This window comes from Mesoplodon bidens (assembly GCF_964165515.1).
Source record: "Mesoplodon bidens genome assembly, chromosome: 14".
Classification (NCBI taxonomy): domain Eukaryota; kingdom Metazoa; phylum Chordata; class Mammalia; order Artiodactyla; family Ziphiidae; genus Mesoplodon; species Mesoplodon bidens.
The window spans coordinates 38753408-38776465 of NC_138170.1; the positions used below are offsets into that span (position 1 = coordinate 38753408).

Sequence of the window (23058 nt, forward strand, 5' to 3'; positions counted from 1 at the left end):
CCAAGGTACTTTATAGTTTTGTTGCTATTAGAAATGGAAGCTTTTACCCTTTATGTTTGCTGGGTAGTTATTGCTGCTATTTTAAGAAGCTATTGTTATGTATATATTTATTTTGTAATTGTCTAGTTTACTGGGTAATTTGTTTCAGTGGTTTACTACCTTGAGTTTTGTGGATGGTGACTATCAGTTATGGAAATAATGCTAATTTGGTCTCCTTTTCAATGTTTACATTTCTTATTTCTTCTTGTCTTACTGCATTGGCTAAACGTCTAGAAAAAAAATTTAACTACAGTGGGAATAATGAGCGTACTTAACCCTCCTTGAAGTGTTTTGATCTTTTTACTTCTACTAATATGAGATTGGCCAGAGTTTTGTTAGAATGTTTATTGTGCTGTTTTTGTCTTTGTCAGATTTTTGTATTGGCATTAGGCTAACTTCACAAAATAAACAAGGGAGATTTCAAAAAATTATATGGTCTGGAACATTTTATATAGCAATAGAATAGTCAATTTCTTGAAAGTTTGAAAGAATTTGCCCATAAAGCCATCTGGGTCTAATCCCTTGGCAGACTTTTCCAATTTCTTCCATGGCATTTGTTTGTTTAAGTTCCCTACTTCTTTTGGATACAGTTTTTGTAATCTGCATTTTCTTAGAAAGTTATCTATTTTACAGAGATTTTATTTTTTATTTGTTATACTGTGGCACATGAGATTCTTATATAAGTAAAATTATTTTCATGTTGGTGGATTATACACTTTTTTACTCCTAATTTTGAATATTTAGATTTTTCTCTTAAATTTATATATAAGACCAACTCTTTTCTAATACATTAATTTCTGTTAATCATTTCTTCTTTACTTTTTCTAAGTCATTTGATTTGAAATTTTAGTTTATGTATTTTTATCCTTTTACAAATTACTGATGAAAACATTTAAGGCTATATATTTGCCCTCTAACTGTAGACTTGAGAGCATCTCCTAAGTTCATGTTTATAATTTTCTGTAGAGTCCTGAGCTATACTTTTTCTCCTTCTTTAACTGAAATTATTTATGAGTGAATTTTTAAAAATTCAAGGAGCTAAGGGTATTTTGGTAGGGGATTATCACTTTTGTTAATAATTTCTAGATTTGTTCTATGGTGAATTGAGGATGTGGTTTAAACAATTTCTACTTTTTCAAATTAATTATAATTTTCTTTATTAGAAGGGTATCCACTTTATACATACCCCTAGTTCACTATGTACATTTTTTTATAGTTACATGCCCACATGTCCATCATTCCATTAGCCAATGAGCCCAGTGTGCCCTTGGTCATTTCTGTATTTTTAGTGTTGAGAGCAGTTTCTGATAAATACCAGACATCAATAAATGTTGGCTGAATTGACCTTGAATGACAGATGGGAGCATGACAAGTTCAGTTGGCTAAGGGGGCTGAGATTCAATTGGCTAAGGGATCTGAGATTGTAAGTACCATTTTCAGATGTACCAGTTGACTTTAGTGACTTACAGAAAAAGGCCAGGTACAAGGGGATATTTGTAAAGGAGGGTAAACATATTAGGAAAAAATTAGTATCATTACTGACAGAATTAGATCTAACTTTTCTGTGGTGCGACCAAGTAGGAGTGTACCTAGTCCCAAAGTTATGGGGAGAAGCAGTCTAGATAGTGGAAAATAGCTGTTCTTAGAGATGCATCTAGCCAGAGGTCAGACCATGATTTGCTCTGGTAAGTCACATAGGCTCTCAGGGCCTCAGTTTCCATGTCTGTCAAGAGAGGTCACTGGACAGGGTGATTTCTAATGATTAAAGAAAAAAAAAAAGATATTTGGTAAGTGGCAAGAAAAAAAAGTAACTCAGAACACCAAAGAAATTTTGTTAAGGGACACAAGAAACATTTTTATACTTTGGAATTAACTTTTTAAATTACTTAGATCTCTGAAACAGAATGTAGAATTTTGTATTTGTGTGTTACATAAATATATATATATTTTATTTTTATTTTTATTTTTATTTTTTTTCTGCAGAAAGAGTCTAATTAGTTTTTAAAAGTGTCCACGATCCAGAAAAAGCTAAGAACCACCTTCTTAGCAGGATTCCACATCCAAGGGTCAGATGTCCTAATGAAATATGGGAGATGTTTTGTTTCCTTTTCCTTCCAAACCTTCTCATCACATCATCCCCTCACCTGTCAGTCAATCAAATATTTATAGAGCAGCTCCCATGTTGAAGGTATTCTGCTCTTCCAATGAGGAGAAGTAAAAAAGGGACATGATCCTGTCCCTACCTTTTAGAAGCTTAAGGTATGACAAGGGAGAGAGGATAAATAAATGTGGAAGGTTAGCAAATAAGACTTCTGGTGCAGGGCAAATATATTGGCCACAGGCTGAAGCTTCCTCTTTCTACCTTAAACACTTACAAATGATGGGGAAAAAATTTAACGAGTACCCAGTCAATGCTTAAATCAAGAGAGGAAATTTCCAGCAGTCATAAATGCAGAGGTTTCCATAAAATAATTTAATACATGGGCCACACTGAAGGAGGACTTAGCTGTTAGGCTTGTGGGGACTGGGAATGGGACTGACTAATCAATAGGCTCAGGCTGGGACCCTGTTACTCTGAAAGCCAGATGCTTGAGTTATACAGCCTACATAAAGCTAAGGCCTAGGATCAGGCTCTCCCTATTAAATGTGGGAGGGAGGCAGCAGAAAAACCCTGCTTTCCTGCCTAGGGTTGTGGCTAAGCTCCTAAGAAGCACAATCCAGCATGACAGGACCTTGGGAACTTGCTGTATACTCAGGGCCATGGTTAGTAAGCATATTACTTTGAGCTGAGATACCTGAGTCTAATGATCAATTCCTCCTTAAGACTGCCCTGGGTTTTCTGGATATTGAGAGAAAGAAATTTTCATAAAAGATAATTTCACAAATAAAAATTACACAGTGCCCAGGAAGCCAGCACCATGAAAGACAAATAACAAACTCAGCAAATGGATGAATCAACATTCAAAGAAAGGAGGTAATAGAGCAATCAAAAAAAATTTTTTTTAATAAGTAATTTAAACGTTTTCAAAGATAAGGGAGGGCAAAGAAATGAAATAAAAACAGAAGGCAATGAAACAAGAACAGGTGGTTATGGAAAAATTAGAAACTTCAGGGATGAAGAAATAGTTACTAGAATAAAAAAAATTGAGTCTATGGGTGGATTAGTTAACAAATCATGTCAAAACTTAGTAGCTTAAAAACAATAAACATTTTTTATCTCACAGTTTCTTTGTGTCAGGAATTCAGGAATTGCTTAGCTGGCTAGTTTTTCAAGGTCTCTCATGAGGTAGTGAGAATGTCAGCCAGATCTGCAGTCATCTGAAGACTTGACTGAAGCTGGAGGAAAGATGGCTCTTTCATGGGTCTGTTAGCAGACCACCTCAGTTCCTCCCCATGTGGGCCTCTCCATAGTGCACTATGATGTGTCCTCATGACATGGCAGCTGGCTTGCCCTAGAGCAAGTGAGAGAGAGCATAGAGGAAGGAAACCACAATGTTTTTTATGACCAAGTCTTGGAATTGCACATTGTCACTTCCACCATATTCTATTCATTGGATGAAAGTCATTAAAACTAGCCCTAACTCAAGGGGAGAGGAGTTAGACTCCACGTCTTGGAGCAAAAGCTATTAAAGAATTTTCTGGTATATTTTAAACCCCACACAATAGGCCAGATAACATATTGCACACAGCAAAAAAAAAATGAATATGAAACTGTAAGTCTGAGCTGAGGAAATGTCCCAAAATGTGGCATAAAGACCTAATTAAATGAAAAACATGAAAAAAAGTTAAGAGATCTGAAGAACAGATCAAAAGGCCCCAACATCTGTTTAATAGGAGTCCCAGGAGGAGAAAAGAGAGGAAAAAATGCAGAAGCAATATTTGAGGGTGTAATGGCTGAGAATTTCCCAAAGACTAGAGATAATATTTCCCAGATTATACAATATCATTAGGACGGAGCATTATAACTAAAAGTTAGCCAACTCTACAAGGTAATTACATGGGCAAAAAAGAGTGGTGAAAAAAATTGCTTCAAAGAAATGAAGGGCAAGAGATTGCAAGAGCTGGAGTAGCCAGAAAGCTCTTTATAGGTGGTAGTGGCAAGGCTGGGAACTTCTGTTAGGTCTGGAGCAGTGGAGAGAATTTTGAGCTCAGAGGGCAGAAAGGGACCAGCTGTGTTGGTCCACCATGATAGTGCCCTTGTGTCTTCCACTGACCCCGGGACAACTTCCTCCCCATCTCTGCCACTCTCAAAAAGCCAGCAAAGATGAATGATGCTGCCCTGGAGCTCTGAGGCCCAGGGTACAATGGTGAGGCCTGAAGACATTGCACTTCTCCTGAGCAGGATAAGTTGGCTTTCTGCCCCAGGATCCCCTCTCTAGCTCTTGGGCCTCAACTGTCAAAATGCTGCAACCAAATGAAAACAGTTCTCTTCTGCACCAAGGCCTCAACTTGCCACACTGCTGTTTATTTTCACCCCCCAAAGCTGTAATTAGTAGTCAGACTTGGTTTTCCCTGCAGACCTTGAGACAAGAGTAAGTGTTAATTTGAACACTTGCAACTAACAAATGTCTTCCCATTGGCCATGCATAACCCAGCAGTTTTGAGAGATGCTGGGCCCCCTGAGGCAGTGGCTGGGGAGAGGGGTGGGAGGTGGGAGGTTCCAGGGAGGCGGGAGCCGGTGCAGTCCAGCCCTGGCTGCATTGCCCGTATCATCAAGCTGAGACTTGGAGATGCCGCAGCTTAAAAAAAAGTGATGGCCTTGATGGGAAATGGCAGGAGGCAGACATCTACACCCAAACCCCGAAGAGACGCAAACATCACTTCTCTTGCAAGGGAGTTAAAGATTTGGCTGGGAAAATCAGTCACTTGAAGAGAGAAAACAATATCAGGGGAAAAAAAATCCCTCCGGCCAGGCAGTGTGATCCGACCCCCTGAGAAATTTTTCTTAGGGTCAAACCTTTGCCCTTTGTGTCCTGGTCTCCAGCCTCAGGCTGAGGCTGCCTGGATATATGTCTCTATGCTGAGGTCACTATTGTCTGAGGTTCAGTAAAGCGAGGCCTAAGGGAACAAGTCTGGGGGGAGAAAAGAAAAAATTATTGGCAGGGAGAAATCAGAGTCATAAAACCACAACAATTTGATGGCCACAGGAACTTGCACACTCAGTTCTTAGTCCAGTCACTGTCTTTTCTTCCAGCTGTTGCTGTTATTGTTTTCCTTGGTCTAGATTTTCTCCCCAGCTTCCTGCAGACTGTTAAAAAATTGGATAGAGAGAAGACATCGTCTGCTTTCCCTCCCCTCAAGGAAAAAGAAGTTTCCATCATCACCAACCATGATAGTGATTTATTCATTGTGGTTTCACTTCTAATCTCTGGGAACATGGAGGAGAGGAGGGCACCTCCTTTGTCTTCCCTGCCTCTTTGTCTCCTTGTCACTCATCCTGTCTCCTTCGATCACTTGGTCTCCTTCTAGGTCTCTCTCCTTTTCTCTCTTTCTCTCTGTGTATTTGGGTCTTTCTCTTCAGCTAGATTCTTTGCAGAGCCAAACTGTACCAATATATCAGTGAGCCATTCAGCACCCTCAGCCAGCCACGATCTCACGTCCCACACAGCCATCACATACCGAGTTGTATTTTCACCCTTGTTTTGGCACCCCTAGGCAGCGTGCACGCTGAGTAACTTTAGTTCTTTCAGCCCTCTGGATGATCTTTTATTTTAGTGACCCTGGGCAGACCACAGACTGAGCTCAGGCTGCAGACCGAGACCTGACCTCTTTTTACGCAGTTATGTCGAAAGGAGCATCTGTGGGATAGCCAAGTTTTCAGGCCAATAGTTTTGGGATGGTTGCATGTGAGTGTGTGTGTTTGTGTGTGTGTGTGCGCGCGCGCGCGTGCGTGTGTATGTGTGCGCGCCATTTATTTGGTGGATGCTATTTAATTTCTTAATTCCTGTGAAGTAACTTGAAAGCTTTTTTTTTCTTCTTATGAGAGAAGAAAATTGGCAATAATGCCAGTTACTGAGGAAAAGAGTGAGGCTTTCTGTAGCGGGGGCAGTGCTAAAGTTTATATCATGATGCAGGTCAAAGGAATCAGGGCAGAGAAAAAAAATTGTGACTCTGTCAGGGCTAGAAATAGCACGATGGCAGGGAGGCCGCTGGCCAGAAGCTCCAGGATGATTCAGACGCAAGGCAGCTTTTCTGTGACTCAGGGACTCTGATTCTGAAGGCCAGGGGAAAGCATGACATGTGGTTTGAGTGAAATCCATGGCTTTCTTGGGTGCTGCAGTGGTTGAGGATGGAGGTCAAGTTTTTTAATAAGTTTGAACAGCACACCAGAATTTTAGGGAAAGAATTTTTGTTTTACAAGTTGCTGGATGCTTTCCGGTGAACAGGGTGCTGGTTGACCTGTTTGGGCTCCTGGCATTACAGAGATTTGTGGGAAGCCCTGGGGAAGAAAGAGGAGGCCAGCTGCCTAGACAGAGATCAGGGGGAGTTTCTCTACTGGTCCAAATATTGGGGGGCCCTGGAGTTTTGCATTTAGACCTGGTTCTGGAACCCAGGCTTACTGACAGCTGAGCAGAGATTTTTGCCAGTTTCTTGTCTCTTATAAATATAACAGTAACTCAGAATCTTGGCATTTAATGCTAGGGGTATTTGCGTGATCACCTCTTCATTACCAGCACTAACCTCAGCAGAATTGCAAAGTGGGTGAATCTTGCCTCGGTGCCTTAGGCTTTTGAATTTTCGTCCCTCACTTCCTTCTTCCCTCTCAACTTGGTGCTATGCTCCTTTTCCCTCCCTCACTAAAAATCCTATAGAAAACACAGACCTTGGTCATTTATGTCTTAGTTATCTTTCCCCAGACTGTTTGCATCTCTCATTGTCTTTTGAAAGGCTTCATCCTTCGTGGAGGGATAGAATGTAAGTTCCATGGGGACAGATATTTTTGTCAGTATGGTTCACGGTTGTATCCCCAAGACCTAGCACAGTGCCTGGGATATAGTAGGTGAACAGTACATCTTATTGAATGAATGAATCAACTAAGTGAATTCAAATTTTGGTCAGCACATAGGGACAGCTCTTCCTTGTTGGGGTGTTGGGGGGCATGACTGGGGAAGGAGAGGCCCTAAGACTGTCCCTGCTGTCTCTGGAGTTTCACATGCAGGCTCCCACCTCCTCGGTGCCCCCTGAGTAAGGCCAATCCCTTAAATAACTCTTTAAAGATGTAGCTTTATTTCGTCAGGCTCTCGGGGATCCTAAAATCCTCTGCTCCGGTTCCTGGCAAACTTTCCGTACTTTCAGGGCAAAGATGGTTTCCTTTTCCACTCTCCCAGGCCCCAGGCTTCATTACTGTGACCTCTTCCAGTGTAGTGGTCAGTGCCTAACGTTCATGCGCCCCTGGGGGATTGCAACGCTGCATATGCACTGCCCACCTCTGTCCTCACGGCGTCGGGAATGGAACAGTGTCTTCCGTTCCGCAGACCTCCAGTGTCTGCGTCTCCTTTGTACAACTGCTTAATGGGAAAATTGACCTGCTTCTGGGCAGGGGATTGAGGCCTGGTGACTTGGCCTTGAAGTCATACACGCAAAGGATAATTGCTCGGAGCTGTCCCTCTCTGAGGACTGCCCCTTGTTAAGGTGTGAGATGGAAAGTTGACAATGGAATGAAAATATTTTGGGCTGTTTGGAGAGCTATTTTTAATACGTGCAAGGGATGTGGTATTCCTTGTTTAGACCATCTTCAGTTTGCCAGGGAGCTCTGTGAATGGAAAATGTGAGCCAAAGGCTTGAGGTGGAAAAGGGAATATAAACGCAGGGACATTTGCGATCTGGAAATTCACCGGCTGTTCCAAGCTGCTGGGGGTTTGAGTTCTGTGTGTATTAGGGATGGCTCTTCCTTTATTTCTAGATATTCTCTCTTCGTCCTTTCAGCTGGTGAGTAAATACCCATCAGCACCCCGGTCTGCAGGACCATCCCAGCCAGCTGTACCATCCACAGTGTATTGTATACATAATGCAACACCATTAACTATAATGCTGTCACACGGCAAAAAGAGTGCTTGGGAAGTGCTGGAAGGAAGGCAGGAAGCTGCTGACCGGCTGGCTCTCTTTTATATAATCATAAACTCAAACCCACATTTCTATGAAAGCAAGAAAAATCACCCAACTGCCTTTTGATTACACTTTTACACAAATTAGTGTCATTTTCCTTTCTAACAGTATTGACTACAGGATTCAATTTGGTCCAGCAGGCTCTGGGTAACGGGAAGGCTGCTAAGAGCCGCTGCGTTAACAGCATCCCTCTTGAGAAAGGATTCTCTGAGGAGGCTGAGAGGAAAGAGGGAGAAGAAGATGAAGAAGAAGAAGAGAAGGGGGAAAAAACAACAACTTGCACACACGCACCTCCCTGCGTGCTGCGGCTGCCGCCACGGCGGCTGCTTGGATGCATCTGAGATGGCACCTTGGTGCCCTGCCACATTCGGTCTCCTTGGTACCGAAGCGGCGCTCAGCTTCTTGTCACTGAGTGGATGATGATTATCTGCACCAGGGTCTCAAGGGTGCTCAAGCTTTGCTGGCGACTGGAGCTGAGATGCTTCAGCTGAAGGATTTTAAAAGCTGTACAAGGCCAAAGAACCATTACCAGTCACTTGCTGTGTGATGCCTGTTGAAGAAGGGGTGGGTGTGGGAAGGAGGTGCTGGGGGTGCAGGGTAGGGCCTATGAGATCTTCATCCCCTTCTGTTCACGCTCTCTCCCTGCTCCTCCCACCTTTCCACCTTCCCACGCCTTTTTAGCCACTGTACCCTTGCCGAGCCACAACAAGGTTATGTCACTGTGGTCTGAGAATCTATTGATCACGGCCATCAAAGATCTTTGTGGGAGTTTAGGGATTTGGGACTTTGCAAAACACCTCACTCATCTCGGTTAACTCCTCCTGTCCCGGCCTGGGCTCCCATCACCTCAGAGCTGAGCTGTTGGCAAAACTTGCTAATTTCCATGACAGCTGTTTTCCGAACTATACTCATAAGGCTGTCAAAACCATTGTAACTGCTATTATAACAGAGCTCAGGTGCATGACGTGGGCAGCAAAGAAGCAGAGGGATTGGACCAGACATAACAAAGGGGAAAAAACCACCTATTATATGCTATATGCTACCTGCCCCCAACAGACCTGCACACACCCGCACACACATGTGTGAATGCCCAGATACATGCATGTATTTGCCTTGTCTTCTTCCCCTTGAGGGACCACAAAAGAAAGGCTCAATAAGCAAAAAGGATGGTGTCGATCTCCTGCCCAGGCAATTTTTCTTTTAATCTGTGAAAACTAAAAGACATGCCAGAAACCACTGAGACACATGCTTGCATTCTTCAGCATATAAAACTTTTCAATAATGTTTATTGAGCATGAAGTGACAGCCAGCATTGTTCTGGGTGCTGGGGCTAAAGCAGTATAGTCCCTGCCCACATGGAGCTGACACTCTTGACACACTGACCCAAAACGTTCTGGATGCCTGTCTGCAAAATCTGTGAGCAACTGAGACCCCCCACCCCCCACCCCCTTTGACCAAAGGATGACTGCATCACTATTTCCCTCGGTGTGATTTGCACAAACACACATACGCATGCACGCAGTCACACATAATCATCATAGGCTTTAATGATAAAAAGATGAGAAAATACTGGATCCTGCAAAAACGAAAAACGAAAATGTCCCAAACCAATGAGCCTTGGAGAAAAATGATGGTGGTTTTTCAGCCTGAAGGTCCACTGTGCTGTGGGAGGTCTTTGTGTGAGCCAGACTCTGTCCGTTAGGAAGGACAATCACAGGGACTTGTAGTGCATGGAAAAGTCCATTTCTTACAGCGAGAGGTGATATTTGCCTGGAAGGTACTTGGATGGGTGGTACGCATGGATACCCGACCACAGGTGTCCTGGGATGGGGAGGGGAGGGTGGGATAGAGCACAGATATGAGTGTGGGTGGAGTGGTCCTGGACAGGAGAATCAGGGTGTAGAGGAAGAGGCCAGGGCTTGAGGGCACCATTGTACTGGGCAAAAAGCACCGGGAACCCTCCTGGGATGCAGGGCATCATCAAATCTAAGACCGTGGCCCTTAGCACCCCACCCGGGTTGGGTCAGATTGCCCAGATGCCCGGGGAACAGGACACGCTCAGCCTGGCCAGAGGAGACTTGCAGGCTTCTGGCCACAGCTGGCAGCAGAGAAGCCTCTGCTTGTTCCTCTCTCCTCTAGCACTGGGTGTCACTGCAGCGAACAAACGAACGAACGTGCATCCCTTTAGAGACTGTCTTGGAGCTTGGAATTAATCACCTGGCTGGGGAGGGGGCAGGGTGGAGGCTGGAGGGAGAGCGAGTCAAGAGGAGGGGAGAGAAGGGCCATCCCAGTTCAGCAGTTCCCAACCCCCCTCAGAATCTGACGCTGCATCCTTTGCTGTCCTAAAAGCATCATTTGTGGAGACAGATGCAATACCTCGGCCAAATCCAGGCATTTTATGCATTAATGTGCTGCCTTTGAACATGCTGGGGCTCTGTAGGTTGGAATCCCAGACAGTTCTATTTACAGAGCCCTCCTAACGGCTTTGAGAGGCGGTGGCATTTGCGTCATTGTCTCAGAGGCAAGGGCTCTACGTGGGAACGGGGAACATTTGGCCACCACCTCACTGTCCAACAGGGAGCCCCGATCCCAAAACTTCTGTTTGAATGGGAGCCTGCAGAGGGTCAGTGCAGCACATAGCACAACCTTGTTTCCAGCCTGCAGCCGAGGGGGGAGAGGAAAGAGAGTTTCTTTTCTCCTTTCTTTTCTCTTTTCTCTTTTCTTCTCAGTCTTTATGCTGTCTTCAGAGTTGGGGGGGCTGAATTTTGGGTGGTTCCCAAAAGGCATCTTGTTGTAGTTAGGCGCATCTCCCCCATGCTTTTGAATCATACAATGACTTTATTCATGAGGTCACCCCTTTCGAGGCAGTCGATCAGGGAATGAAGAGTCTAGGTACACAGTAACATCATTACCAGCCAAGCCCAAATCAGGGGTATGAGCAACAGAAGTTGACATCTTCCTCCCCAAAGGATTTATTTTTAAATAATGAGAAGAAGATAAGTTGTGTGTGACTGTGAGTTTGTGTGTGTGTGTACACCATTCGTGGACTGTATCACTGCATAACTCTGGGTGAACATGGTAAGCAACTCGAACTTGGTCTTTGTGATCCCTTGTATTTTTATAAGTAAACAGAAACATGGAAAGAGAGTCACTGAACTCCAGCCCCGCCTCCAGAAGGCTCCCCCTTCTCATCCTGGTCCTCCTCCTTCCTCTCTCCTCCTGTCCCTTTTCCTCCCTCTCCCTCCCTTCTCCCTCCTCCTTGTCAGACAGTTTCACTTCTGTCATGTTCTATCATTTTCGCCTTTAGGTTTTTTTGCCTTACTGAATACCTTTGTAGTGAGGTGTGGGCTTTCTTCCCACCTCTTCTCACTTCTGCCGTTTTTGTGATCTTGCCGTTTTAATGAGAGCACAGTCAATAACTACGGAGAGGTGCTGACGACATTACAAAGGAACTTGCCCTTAACAAGTCAACTGTAGACGAGGTGCCAACGGGATGGACAAGAGGATTAGAGTATTTATGCCAAAATATTAGAAGCACACGCGGAATTAGTTCTCCCGTGTTAGATATTTTACTTTTGGCAAGTCCGTATTTAAAAATCCGTTATCCTTGTTTTGCTTAAAGTATTACAATAAGCCCCGGATTTTTCACAGTTACACTTGTATATTTTCACAGCTGTTTTAATCAGAAAAAATTAATGTGCTTTTGATAGCTCAGAAATCTATCACTAGCAAGAGCTTTGCAAAAAATGTGCTACAGAGCAGAGTGGAATCCTCAACATTATATATTTTGCTGGCTATTTGAAATTCATAGAATTTCCTCTAAATATTTCCTTTTGCAATTCTTGCCTAAATTAATCTAACAGCTCAGGCTGACTTCTTTGATAATCTCTTTTGTTATGAATGCAGGGATTGCTATTGTTAACATTTTTTGGGATCCAAACATGAGCTGTCTGTTACTGGAGGAAAATACAGTTGCTATTTTTGCTTGTATCGGAAGTATTTACTCAAATAAAATATACAACATAATGAAAAGGCAGGGCTGGCAGTCTCCCTGATGGCTTTATGGCCACTGGTTTAGCTACAGTGCTCCCCTGGATTTTCACAAGGAGCACAGAAAAGAACTTGACTTTTGCCTCTCCAGGTCTGGGACACATACAGATCCACAGACGCACACTTGAGTGTCAGGCATGATGAGTACACATGGTCTTGGATTCAAATGCTAGGCACACATCCTGCACAGTGCAAGAGAGGGAACTACCAGGACTAAAGCTCTATGAGTGTACATCAGTGATAATAAGAACACCCACCCATAATTAAAAACAAAAAACCAAAAAACTAAACTAAAATCTTGCAACAAGGGAAGGAAAAGATGGGGAAGGAACAAAAGGGATGGACAAAAGTCTTGGTTGCCCCTATCTTCCTGGCAAAGAAGAGGCTGATTTCCAGGGGAGGGAGGATCAGTGGATTAATGTGAACTTTAATACTGAAGCAGTGTGTATTTATTGCTGGTGACCACAAGACATAAATCTTGCAAGCACAATATACAATACGATGCAGCCCCCAGTTGTTTTTTTTCCCCTCTCCAGTCTCAATTTGTGTGTAAGTGTGTGTTAAGTGCTGTTGAAAAATAGTGACCTTTAATAAAGGATTGTATCCTGCGACTATTTTCCCAGACACACAGTGACCTTTCAAACCAGACTGAGGTGAGGGGGTGTGGAGTTTGGACTTTGAACTGGCCAGACCCTGCTGTGCTCCTCTGTTAGCCTGGCCACTTTTTATTGTGTCACCAGGGAGCGTTCTGTATGCAAAGCAGCCCAGGCTGGCAGCCTGAACCTTTGCAAATCAATTTGTCTGTGAAGGCGAGTCCACTGGAGTGAAAGATGGTCTAACAGGGCACACTGCCCCCTCTCTTTGTGACATCATTGCCTGTGGTACTCTTGTCAGTCATGTCTGTCCAAAGGACTGTTGGAAGGAGGGGGAATGCTGGGGTGTGGGGTGAGGGGGTGGGAGGGGTTAATCCTGACCAACTGCAGCCTGAGAGACAAGGGGTGTTCTTCTTAATAGGACAGAGCTGGGGGTAGTCTGCTGGGCTGTGAGGGTGATGAGGGAGGGCGCCATTTATACCCGATATTGTCGCCTGGCTGCGGTCGCCAGCCCTACTGTTGCCTCTCCCTCCTGATCTCAACATGTTACGGGAGCGGATTACTATCTCCTTGACCAGGAGAGAGCTTGGGTTCAGAAGAAATGTTAAAAGTCACAGTAGCATGAGAGTTTGTCCCCCGCCCCACTCCCTGCCCATAGCACCGGTGTCCGTGGACTCTAACCTTTGGCTATTTTCCGTCGAAGACCCTGAGCTACAATTCTTTCTCATAGCAAACCTTTCCATAAGGGTTCATATTCTTATTGATCTCCCTAAGTCTTTCCAACACTCAGGACTCTACATTAATCAGTAGCTAAAAATGGGATGGAAAAATTAAATTACTTTGTTCCCTAATTCAAATTTCTTTGAGAAGTTCCTTTAGAGTTACGGAAATCCTGCATTTTTCATAAAATAGTGGTTAGATCAATTTCTGTGTAAGCAATTAATCATCTTTATACTCCATAAAAGATGGGGAACAAAGCTTGACCTACTCCAGCACTGCTGACTGATTAGTCGCCTGGTGAGCAGGCTGGTGGGAGGACCGCAAACTCCGGAGCCTTGTATAGGTTTAAAAGGTCACTCTCCTCGGGACCCTTCAAGAGGAGGAGCACATGAGGGTGGTCACCCCGACCAGCTCTGGAGGTGGATGAGCTTGAGCTCTAATTCTCACTGTCATCTTGCCAAATTATGGGAACTTTGGCAAGTTACAAATTCCCTTTAAGCCTTGGTTTCCTTGTCTGTAAAACAGGAATGATAAGAATAGCTACCTCATGGGGTTTTGCTGAGAATGAAAAGTTAAGGCATGTATGCTGCTTAGCAGAGTGCTGGCACTCGGTTAGCACTCAAGTGTTAGCCCTGGTAATAGCATATGAGATGATTATTGAGGTAAAGTGCTAAACAGGATGTAATTGTACACATGGATAAAGTATATACAACTAGGGTTTTGAATACCTTTATCATCCATGAGACACTTGTTTCACTTTAAAGATCTCAGGATGTTTGGGCAGAAGTTGTGTTTCATTTTGCAGATTATCATGATGGTTTTAAGGCTATTGACATATGTACCATATATGTAGCATTATATATATATTATATTTGTGCTATACACGTCATTTTTTTCTGACTACAAATCTGTTTTCAGTTATAACCCCCAAGCACAAGACACTACAATTTATTTGTGTATCATATCTTTTCTACATGGGATCACAGGATGATTTGCAGAGAGTCAGTGGTGAGCTGACAGGGAGAAAACGTTTTGGGGGAAGGATTAGAGAGGAAAAGTTACTGTGAGGCAAGACTAACCATCCATTTGTAAAGAACACAGATGTGACTGGCATGGGCTCAGGTCTGAAAGAAAAATTCCAAAAACTATATGATTTTTAAGTTGAGTTTCACTGTAAAAGTGGTGAAGGGGAATTGGTTGGCTGTATCTCATTTTGAGGGGAAAATTTTTTTACTGACCCTTTTATTTAAGAACTCACAACCAAGGGAAGAGTAATGGGGGATTTGAGAAGGATTATGGACACAGGTAGGGATTTCAGAGAGGTCCAAAGTAAGATGGAATGTTCTAGGTGATGAAAAGGAAGCATTAGAGGCAAAAAGCTAAGAATGAGGTCAAATATCAGATACTGGAACCAAAGTTAGGATCCTAGGATCTCTTAAAAATAGTAATAAAATGCAACAAACAGACAACCTCCCAGACAGGATAATGCAGAAACAAAACAGTCCTCTAAGCCACAAGTTAGTGGTATAAAATGAAGACCTTGAAAGAGCAAGCAAAACAAAGAAAACAAACAAAGAAAAAACTTACATTGAGCATTCCTTATGAAGCATTGGAGACTCTGGGATTGAAAGCAGATATAATGTTTAGTATGGAAGCAATTAATGCTATATTCCAGAAAATGAAGAGAGGATGATAAAAGCAGGACATGCAAGTTCAATAGGATCTTGTTTTCTCGTTTCCAGATTCATTTATCCAAGGTGTCACATCATATTTCCTGGATGATAAAACTAGATTCTTCCAAAGCCTAAACCAACAAAAGCAGCATCTGAGGTGGGCTGCTTTCTGGTCCCTTGGCTTCAAGTCACCTTACAAGGAGTTCCATTGCACTCCCTAAGTGAGAGGTGAATCAAGATGACTGTAGCCAAGCCTGGACAAGGCCAGGCTGAGAAGCGGGGCAAGGGGGAGTAAGTTATTGGGAAAAGATGAGAAACTGTTCTTAGGAAATCTGGCAGTGTTGATAGCATTAAAAGTGCTTAGGCATAATGCTTCCAGGGTACCCAGGGGCTGAGCTGGAAAAAGTGGTAAAGGAAGTTGGAAGTAGTGTGGCCTCTGTGAACCTGTTAGATTCTGCTCTGTTTTTCTTAGATTTTGGAAAACCCTTGTTGAATCATCTCCTTCAGCTGCTTATGAATAAAAGGGATTACATTATCTCGAAGTCCTCTTCTACAGTGAGAGAAAGTTGATGACTATTATCAACTGGAATTATGGAGAAAAATGAGAAGAGATTAGGAATCCATAATGAGACAATAGAAGGGCATTTGTCACCTAGGGCAGGGCAGCCATTTGCCAGACAGAAGTGAAAGTCTGGGTGAAAGTGATCTGGGAGGAGGTGACTGGTAGGACCACAGACCTTTATTAGGGAAAGGAAACTCAGACATTGTCTTTCTCCCTCTGTCCACAAAGGAGGGATCATGGAGCCATTTTCTGCTATTCTTTGGCCATAACATGTGTTCTGACAGGGGCCATGTTTTGGGACCCAGTCCAGTTTGTACTCTAAATGCCCCTGAGGCATGAACATCTTAATCAGTTTAAGGCAATGTGTATGAGGAAAGTAAGAAATGGAAAAGAGCAGGGCCCCTTATCCTAATATACTCAGATTGGTGATTTTAATTATTCATCAAATAAGAAGCCAGTGTCTCATCTGGCATCTCTAACAGCAGGGTGGGAGCTTCCTGGTGGTTTCCAGCTGCTCAGACAGGATGCTCGTGATTTCTGGACAAGGTGTTGGGCGTATTATATGAGATCCTCTCTGCGAATGTAGCTAGCGCAATGCCTGGTGAGGACAAGGTGCCCAGTGAGTGGGAACTGTATCATTACACTCCTGCACTTAATTGTACACTGTCTTTTCAGTCACAGTGTGATGCCTTGAGTGTAGGGCCTGTATCTCTACAGTAACATTCCCCAGACTCTAGGACAAGGCTGACATGCAGTGGCCAGAAACTTAGCAAGTGGGATGACCTTGCCATCTAGGTATTGAAGGGGTGGGGGAAGGAGGATAAGAGGCTTAAAAAGAGATCCCCCAGCTGTTGGGAAGGGCAGTGTGTGGGTGGTGGAAGAGGACATATGGGTGGTTAATATTTTTTCTGAATCCTAGTGAACTTTATCCAAGTGTCTTTACTGCTTAGAGCTTATCTGATTTCCACAAGGGCCATGGAAAGCTGCTCGGGCTGGGTGCTTGTCTGGATTTATAGCTGTGGATACGAATGTCCCAGGACAGTGCCTGTCCTCAGTTAGATGGGAATTAGGATTAAAAGCCAAAGAATTTTACTCTGTGTAGCACTCTGCCATTTTGCAAGTGCATTCATAAAGTGGATCTCCAGGTAGAGTTACCAAAGAGAGTACAAAATACCCAGTTATATTTGAATTTCAGACAAATAACCAATAATCTTTTAATATATGTCCACCCAGAATATTGCATAGGACATACTTAAACTAAAAAATTATTTGTTTTTTTATCTGAAATTCAAAGGTAGTTGGGTGTCCTGTGTTTTCTGTTTTTTCCCCTTAAGTCTGACAGTGCTATCTCCAGGTGGAGGACTGACATGATGGTTAAAGCACAAACACTGCTAATATAGACATGGTTTGTACTCCCGGCTCTGTAACTTGGCAGCTTTATGTTTTGGGTAAGGTTTCTTTTCTAAAATGCGACCAGAGTTTTCTGGCCTGTGCCAGGCCATGCTGTGAGAATGTAATGAGAGGATGCATGTAAAGTCTCAGTGCATAGCGCCTGCTAAGGAAGTTGTAGTTACTGCTATTCTCTCATTTGAGCCTGGTGGTGGCCTGGAAAAAGGCAGCCAGGCATTTCTCTGCCTATGTAGTGGAGATGTCTCAGGCTTTGATTGCCAGTTCAGCTTTTCATACTAGGTTGGTAATACTAGGCTTTTGTTTTGCTGCCGTCTTGACATGGAAAAGCAGACTCTGCTGCAGGATCGCCTGGTGCTACCTGTCTTCTTAGAGCAGGGAGAGCAGGCCTCTCCCTCCCACATCCAACCAGGAGGCTGGTGAGTCCCTTCGCCCATCAGCTACTGCAGCCAGCAGGGAAGAAGGGGGCATTTTTCCCAGGGGTTTCGGTCATGAGCCTTTGATGCTGCAGGCCATGACCCAGGTCACAGCAGGCTGAGAAGCACTACCTGAAAACACCCTTCCTGTACCCATCAGAGGCCCTGCTCAAGAGGAATCCACGGCTCAGTTCTTGGCACCCACTTGTGCAGGACAGCCTAATCCATACTTGTTCCTGGACTAATTTACATGCCCCTCCTGGGAAGTAGATATGTTATGAGGACACTCTGGGTGCAAGTTTTTTTTTTTTTAATAAATTTATTCGTTTATTTTTGGCTGTGTTGGGTCTTTGTTGCTGCTCACAGGCTTTCTCTAGTTGGAGCAAGCGGGGGCTACTCTTCGTTGCACAGGCTTCTCATCACGGTGGCTTCCCTCATTGTGGAGCACAGGCTCTAGGCACGTGGGCTTCACTAGTTGCAGCACACGGGCTCAGTAGTTGTGGCTCACGGGCTCTAGAGTACAGGCTCAGTAGCTGTGGCGCATGGGCTTAGCTGCTCCGCAGCATGTGGGATCTTCCCTGACCAGGGATTGAACCCGTGTCTCCTGCATTGGCAGGCGGATTCTCAACCACTGTGCCACCAGGGAAGCCCCTGGGTGCAAGTTGATAGAAACCCAACTTAAGCAAAAGGGAGATCTGGGATCCCATTACTTAGTCTTCAGCAGAGCAGCAGGGGCTGCCTTAGGAATCACTGCAGCCAGGGCTCGACCGTGGTCAATTCTGAAGTTCTGTCTTCTGTTTTTTTCCTTCGTTTTCTCTAAACACAGGTGGTCTCTCTCTTCCAAAAGAGAACAGGCAGCTCCTGATTTTCATGCTTACACCCTCAAATTCAGAGAGGGAGGAGTTCCTCTCTGCCAGTTCCAGTTAGAAAAATCTATGGGGAATGGTCTTATTGGCCCAGCTTGGGTCATCCCTGGACCAATCATTGTGACCAGAGAGATGGGTTGCTCATCTTTATGGTTATCCTTGGACGAATCATTGTAGCCAGAGGGATGAGATACTCGGCCCTGATCAGAACCATTGGTTATGTTGGGAGAAGAGCAGTTTCCAAAGCGTTGGATGGGGGAGTGTTATTATCAGAAGAAGGAAGTGTTGATGCCTGTGCCTCCTTGTAAATGAAGAGTTCAGGGCAAGGAGGGGCTGGGTTGGGTTGGACTGGTTGGATGATCTTCATGAGGTGGGAGGTCACCTGGGTCATGGAGATCGGCTTACTGACCTCTAGTTTGGTCTCTGCTGGACCATACGTCATTCTGGTTTGACCTGGGCAGTCGGATAGGGCTGGTGGTAACTTCCAAAGAAAAAACAGAGGTATGCCTGTGACTTTTAGTACTTAAGAGGGTAATTACATCTGTGGACATTCTACTAGGCATTTACTTGATGCCAAGTAAAGTACTAAGCACTTTAGGAGTTTCAAAATCAACAGAAGACAAGATCCCATCCTTTGAGGAATTCATAAGCTTCTTAGGTCGACAAGATGTCCATATGTGAAACACTTAGAAAACCCTTTAAGGAAGTGCCAGAGAACAGGCTCTGAGCTCTGTGACACATCAAGATGTGGGGATTGGGCCTGGGGCTGAAAGAAACGGGGAGGCTGTCTAGGGGGATTTGAGCTGGGGCTTGGAGAACAAAGTGTAAGGTGAATGCAGAGGCTTAACTCACAAATAATAAAAGTTTAAAAATTTTTATTGTGCCTTAGGATAGATAAATGAAAACTGGGTTTTGTGAAGGCTGTAGCCAGGGTGGATGCTGCCTTAGGAAGAAGATACAGATTTCTTGTCCCCCAAAATATGAAAAAATTTGTTTTTTTAACCAAGCTAAAACTTGGGGTTTGGCAAAGAGCAATTTGATTTCTATGGATATCTCTGCTTTGCTAATGTGCCAGGAGGTACTTAGCTGTGGATCATGTATTGATAAATAAATGCAGAATAGGGAAAATCACTGATACTTTTTATCTTAAGCAAGCTAAAACTTGTTTATGAATGAATAAATGGGAAAGGGAAAATGTTAAGAGAGAAACCTTTAAAAAGACCACACAGGCAAAAGTTTTCATGAATATTGTGAGGATACAGGAAGCAGCAGATGTGCAGGAAAGAACAGGATATTTTTTTTGACTGAGTTGGGTCTTCATTGCTGCGCTCGGGCTTTCTCTAGTCACGGCGAGCGGGGGCTACTCTTTGTTGCGGTGCGTGGGCTTCTCACAGCGGTGGCTTCTCTTGTTGCAGAGCACGGGCTCTAGGCGCACGGGCTTCAGTAATTGTGGCTCGCGGGCTCAGTATTTGTGGCTTGTGGGCTCTAGAGTGCAGGCTCAGTAGTTGTGGCGCATGGGCTTAGTTGCTCCGCAGCATGTGGGATCTTCCCGGACCAGGATCAAACCCGTGTCCCTGGCACTGGCAGGAGGATTCTTAACCACTGCGCCACCAGGGACGTCCCAAGAACAGGATTTTTAAAGTCGAGAGGATCCTGGTTTGAATTCTACCTCTGCAGCTTACTAAGGGGCATGAGACTGGCATATAAAAGGGGAATAAGGGTGGTACTTCAGAGGATTTTATTTTTGAAGATGCAATAGATTATCTATGCAAAATACTTAGGGTGGTACTTGGCAAGCAGTAAAGACTCAGTAAGTGGTTTGAATTATTGTTGTGAAATATAAACTAGTTGTGGGCTGTTGGAGCAGGAACCATTGTGGTTCAGTGCCTATTATGTGCTGGACACTGGATTATGTAGGCTTTTTTTTTTTTTTTGGTATGCGGGCCTCTCACTGCTGTGGCCTCTCCCATTGTGGAGCACAGGCTCCGGACGCGCAGGCTCAGCGGCCATGGCTCACGGGCCCAGCCGCTCCGTGGCATGTGGGATCTTCCCGGACTGGGGCACGAACCCGTGTCCCCTGCATCGGCAGGTGGACTCTCAACCACTGCGCCACCAGGGAAGCTCCTATGTAGGCATTTTACATGAATGATTAAATGTCATTGCCACAAAAGACATGTGAGGGGGATATTGTGATTTTCGTTTCAGAGATGAGGAAACTCAGCCCCAAGGAGGTTAAGGGGCCCCAGCCAGATCAGTTGGAACCAGGGTGTGTCTGAATCCAGAATCTTGTTTTCTTTTCCTTATGGGTCAGATCAAAGGTGGCTGGTGGGGATCCACCTTTGGATCCAGGCGATTTCCAGGCCAGGGCCCTGCATTGTAGACTCTTCGTTCAGATGCCTTAGAAGGAACCCAGAAGGTTGGGGGTGAGGGGGCAGTGATGCACACCCAGTGGAAATGGTTGGTAAAGGCAAGATATAGGTGGGCAGTCTTTTCTTGAGCCAAACTCCATAATGAGCTCCTGACACCAGCATTTTCCCAGGAATGCCAGAATGAGAGAGAGAGAGAGAGAAAGACCCTAAGAACCGACTTGCTGAGGAGCTTTGCTAAGCAAGTGTGACCTTTCCCTTCCCTTGGGTCAGTGCTTCCTCTCTCAGGGACACCTGGAGCCCTTTTGCTCCTGTGACCCCTCTCCAGCCCCACGGAGGAGGGATACTGGCTTGAGCTCCCCATGTGCGGGTGGCAGCTGGCCTCTGCCATGGTGATGGCTCCCATCTAACGAAAACACTGCAATATGGGCAAGGCATAAAGCAGAGCAGAGCCACTAGTGTGTGAGGGCAGGTGTAGGCAAAAAAATAAAAGGTGGGGGGAGGTTAGCATTCAAAGTTGAATTGCAGAGATGTGGGATATCTTAGTAGTATGGGCAAAGGGGATTGTGAGATCAAAGGCTGTGATAAGAGAGAGATTATTTCATCCTGACTCTGCTGAGGAAAAGGACAGTCATATATGCAGGCAGACACCCCACACACGCCCATTTCTTTGATTTCAAAGTGGGAAACACTCAACCCAACCCCACACAGCCTGGCCCCCTTCCCTGACTCCCCACCCCACTGGCTGATTCTACCCTGGTTTTATTTTATTTTATTTTATTTTTATTTTTATTTTTTTGCGGTACGCGAGCCTCTCACTGTTGTGGCCTCTCCCGTTGTGGAGCACAGGCCCCGGACGCGCAGGCTCAGCGGCCATGGCTCATGGGCTCAGCCGCTCCGTGGCATGTGGGATCTTCCCGGACCGGGGCACGAACCCGTGTCCCCTGCATCGGCAGGTGGACTCTCAACCACTGCGCCACCAGGGAAGCCCTACCCTGGTTTTATTTGCTGGTGGGATGCCTGACTTCCAGTGTCCGCCACATTTGCTCTTGTGTGATTTTAATTTTATTTCCAGCTCATATTTTTGCTCATATTTTTATTTCTTCAAAGCTAAATAATTTTCTCTGGTGGAGCATCCTGACTTTGCTTGAAGTCTCAGCCTATGTTCTTTACTTGGTTGTAACCATTGGGAGTTGATTTGGAGGCTTTAAAAAAAATTACTGTGTTTTAAGAAAGACAAACCAGTTTGCCAGCATTATTTCTAGTTCTTAAAATTCAAAGCAGTTTTTTAGAGACTGTTCTTTGCTTTTGGAGATGGAGCTGATTTCAGTTTATAGCTTGTTGTCTTCACACCCATCTCGGTGACCAATACTGTAAGATGATTTCCTTTTTTTTTCTTCCTTCCTTGAAGTGGGTTTCAAATCCCCAAAGAATTTCTGGGAAGGGAAGAAAAATCCTTTAATTGAAAGCAAGAGAAAACAAAACAAAAAAAAGCATAAGAGAGCTGACAAAAATATCATGTTTAATGAAACCAAGTTCCATTCTTGCAGATGGCTGTGGAGGCACAGAATGACCTAAAGATAGAAAAACGGGTTTTCTTTACGTGCCTTGTGAAGGGTGGTTTTTCTTTTGAATGTCACGTGTGTGACTGGCCGGCGCCTTGCAGAGCCCCTCAGCAAGAAGGTAGGGGTCCAGCTACCCTTCCGGCTGTGGAGGGTCCCCCGTGACAGTGCTGAGGTGGCCTCTGCAGGCGTCCTGGGTGCTGCTGTTCACTGACCGCTGTAGCACGGGCAGCGTGTTCCACATTGTTCAGCATTTGGTCAGTCACCTTTAAATCTGGACTCAGCCACTTAGTAACTGTGTGACCTCAGGCAAGGGACTTAACCTCCCTGGGCCTTTCTCCTTCGTAAGCTGGTAAGACTCATATCTACCTGCATGGGTTTCTAGGAGGAGTATTTAAGATTCAGAGGGGAATGTTCTTGGCACGATGTCTTTAAGAAAGGGTGCTGGTCCTTCCTGTGGCCTGATCCTCCCCCTTGTGTCCTGTGAGGTGGGGCTGGGCCTTGCACACCTGAGGGGCTTCTTGGGTGCTGGAGACCAAGGAGACCCTTACAGTCTGTGGGGACTAAACGAGTAACCAAGAATAATGGAGTTACTCAGGCAGCCTTCTTAAAATCACACAAGAAAGTACCAGTCTCTCTGAACTTCCCTCTTACACAAAGTAAACAAAAGCCATAAAGATAGAAACACATTTAAAAAC

The 23058-nt window shown here is 44.6% G+C and overlaps 1 pseudogene across 1 annotated transcript in view; it reads right to left on the reverse strand.

Annotated features, from left to right (window-relative positions):
* LOC308627581 (small ribosomal subunit protein uS19-like) overlaps positions 1-22604 on the reverse strand; it is an 81290-nt pseudogene extending 58686 nt beyond the window's left edge. Inside the window, exon 1 of the transcript in view lies at positions 22498-22604. The product of the transcript in view is annotated as a small ribosomal subunit protein uS19-like (transcript). The remainder of the gene's footprint in view (positions 1-22497) is intronic.
* Between the last annotated feature and the right edge of the window lie 454 nt (positions 22605-23058).